This window comes from Primulina eburnea, chromosome 15 (genome assembly GCF_022965805.1).
Source record: "Primulina eburnea isolate SZY01 chromosome 15, ASM2296580v1, whole genome shotgun sequence".
In the NCBI taxonomy this organism is placed as follows: domain Eukaryota; kingdom Viridiplantae; phylum Streptophyta; class Magnoliopsida; order Lamiales; family Gesneriaceae; genus Primulina; species Primulina eburnea.
Genome location: NC_133115.1, coordinates 6768336 through 6771974, shown reverse-complemented (window position 1 = coordinate 6771974; position 3639 = coordinate 6768336).

Genomic DNA, 3639 nt, shown 5'->3' with positions numbered 1-3639 from the left:
GTAAAATACTCAGCAAGTGGGGGCCGATCGATCATAATAACACAAAAATATACATATATAGATCTTAACAATTCGAAATTTGTCGTGTCTCAACAAACGTCGGGACAATAAACAGACAAAATGATAGACATGACATAACTTATATATATTTTATTGTAAATATTAAATGAATTTCATGTCACAATAATAATTCATAACAAAAGTCAAGACCTGATATTAACCATGAGCAAACATAACGTATCATATGCATATAGACATATCATATATTATTCGTATTGCACTGTTATTTCATCTTATTATTCATGGTGTTACTGATCAGTCCCCTATATGTAATTCTTCTAAGGGGTGAGGCCATATATCGGTTATTATTACCCACCGCATCAGGGCCATAAACTTGTCATATCTTATCATGTTTTAGGAAAATTTTCTTTTTTAGCATTTCTAGCTTGAATCATAACAGTGATTTTATACATAATTCTTAGAATACATCAAATTGGTGTTTAAGAACATATATTAGAATATAACATGAAACGAAGACAACATAATTTTGAAATGAAAGGAACATGCAATTGAAATTGATTTAAACATGCTTAACAATTTATCGAAACGAAATATTCATATATCAAATCGAAGGAATATATCATGTCGATCGAATTTTCGAAAACATACTTAAATGCTTTAAAACATAAGCCCACTTACAGAAAGGTGCTCCTAAATTATGGAAGAAACAAGCTCGAAGTTAACGCCCGAAAATCCGTAAGATTGCTAAATTCGCTTGAATTCCGAGCAGTATTCTTGCAGATACATTTCCTAGAAATTGAACCGTTGGATGTGGCTGAAATTTGGATATGATGTTTAGAACATTAAAAAGTGTATTATGAACAGTGGAGATCGGATTTTGAGTTCGGGAGTGATGGATGAATTTCCAGAAATATAACAGAATTCTTGCTCCTAAATTTTACTTCAAGGAAGATTGATGGTTTCAAACTTCAAGCTTGCTCTAAATGGAGAGGTTTTGGTGTGATTTTCCTCAAACTCAATACATCTATTTATAGGCAAGATTTGAAAACAATTTCCACAATTTGATGCATAGTTTAATATATTTTATTTATTTTAGTCAAAAGTTTGGCACATTTGATTTTCAATGTTTCGCACTCATGTTTTGTCAATATTTTGCAATCATTTTTTTCAATGTTTTGCACTTCATAATAGTTAATAATAATAATAATAATAATAATAATAATAATAATAACCATAATAATAGTAATAATATTCATAATTCTTACAAGCAAGGTAACTAGACTGAATCCTAAGTGGAAACTGATTCTACAAGCCAGTGACTCTGAGGTCACAACTCCTTCACATCTTCCGAAAAATCCTAGAACAGACAAAACTAGACGAGTGCTTGCACCAATTAAGGTGGTTCCTTTAGCTCAGATACAAGTGGCTACGCCTGCTGAAAAACTAAACTTGATATTTGTGGCAGCCCCTCTCAGAAAAATCAATGTCATTGGCTCTTTCTCCTCCTAGACCAGCGACAAGAGTAATCATTAGATATTTAACTCAATTCACCAGATGAAGATTGGTTTCTACCTTCTCCTAATCTTCAAGTAAAGGAAAAGATAATATGGCTTAAATTCCTATCTCAGAATCTATATCAACTGTCCAGACTCAGATAGACTAATTTATTTATGGATGAAGTGAATGCATTTGCTAAAGAAAATATTAAATTATTTGATTAGTTGGTACCATTTAGGACAATCTTCCTTGCATATAAACTGAAGAAAAATGAAGTACTTCAAAAATTTATAGCCTTTGAGAAGTCAGTTCGGCGTCAAGTCGAGACTGTAGTCATCACTGAAGCTCTTCAGTGATGATATTATCTTCTGGATATTTTCAAGATTCAAAAGCTAACTATAGTTTGTGCTGAACAGAGATCTAACTATGACCAATCTTGCCCAACTATTTTGATGATGTAACTGTGATCAATCAACTAGATATGGACCTGGTCTCCCTGCCGATGAAGGTTAAATTCTTGGAAAATGATCACAAACTTTTTGAACCAATGGATTCTTAGAAGCAGGGAAGTGGGTGGATCTTCAGTTCAGTCTGTATCTAAGATGCCCATTGAAATTGGTTCCAAAAGAACCTGACAGCTCGACCAGTCAATTTTTCCTCCCTCCCCATCTATGAGAACCTTTACTTTATCTAATGTTGACGAAGTTGAGCAATCCATTGTAAAACAGAACATTGAAGATGATGAACCAAATATGGGTTGACTAATTTAGATCCACCGAATGTCTATCGTTTAGGATAAAATCCTTTCACTTTCTATTAAACCAGTCCGATTAGTGATTAAGAATCAAAGTCAAATTTTTAAACTTTTTCGGTTTTCACCGATCAGTGATTAAAGTTCAGAGCTACAGTCGGAATTTTGAACATATCATAAAGGATGGTGATATGGAAACAATGACAACCACAGTCATGAATGAATATATTTGGATCGGGTTACTATTGACAATTAAAGGTATAAATAAATCAGTTGTCTTGAATCAAGATATGATTCTCACTCTCAATCATACAAAGTAAACAGATAATCTCTCGATAAAGATTTTAAAGCCCAACTAAAAGTCAGTACACCAAGATAATTCATTATCAATCAGTTTAAGGATCACTTTCGTGCTTAAAAGTTTTCAGTACTATTTATAATCGAAAGTAAGAAGTCTTACTTCTCAAATTATTTAAATCAGAGTTTTACTGAGAGTTTCAGTCAAGCATTGTTTAAGTCCTACTGAAGTGGGTGATTTCAAACTGTTTGTAATTACCAAAGTCTTTTATTACAAGCCTTCCATGAGGAAAAATGAGTGACGTATGAGTATTGAAATCTTCGAATATCCAGAAACAATTTCGCATTCAGTTTACTATTGCATTTTACTCAACATTCCTCACCCATTTTTTTTGAATCATTTGTTCAACCATTTTCCGCATACCTACTTCCGCATAGGTCAACTGATTAATTTTCTGAAAACATTATTGACAAGAATCAAATTTCAGTGTTGGTAATCCAACAGAATATTTTTTGACTAAATTTATTTATCGTCTCAAAATATTAACTTCGATCCTAACAGGGGAAATATTTGAGAATTATGAGTAAAATATCCAAGCTTCCTTCTTCAAGAAACACCAAGTGAGATATCCGATCGGTAAGATTTTCCATTTCTGCATAATTTTTTTATTGTTCTCGTCATTTAAATTATTTCCAAATTGAATTCAAGCCAAATTGGGGATTCATCTCACCATCAAATAGAACTATTTCAAATGGATTTTTTGTTCCCTCAAGTTAAAGCTAATTTATTAATGTATTTGTCAACATCAATATTAGCTGTAATTAAGCATAATATAAAGAGTCGTTGAAGGGGCCCAACTTTGCTTAAATAACACTTGCGAGTTGTATCACCACTTTCAATTATTCCACATATTTTATCTATTAGTTTTTTTAGAATATGTTTATCTTTATTAACAGAAATAGCGTGAAAATGTTGATTATATAAGTTAATACTTATATATATGTATATATAAGTTAATACTTTTATATATATATATATATATATATATATATATATATGTCTTGTATTGAGA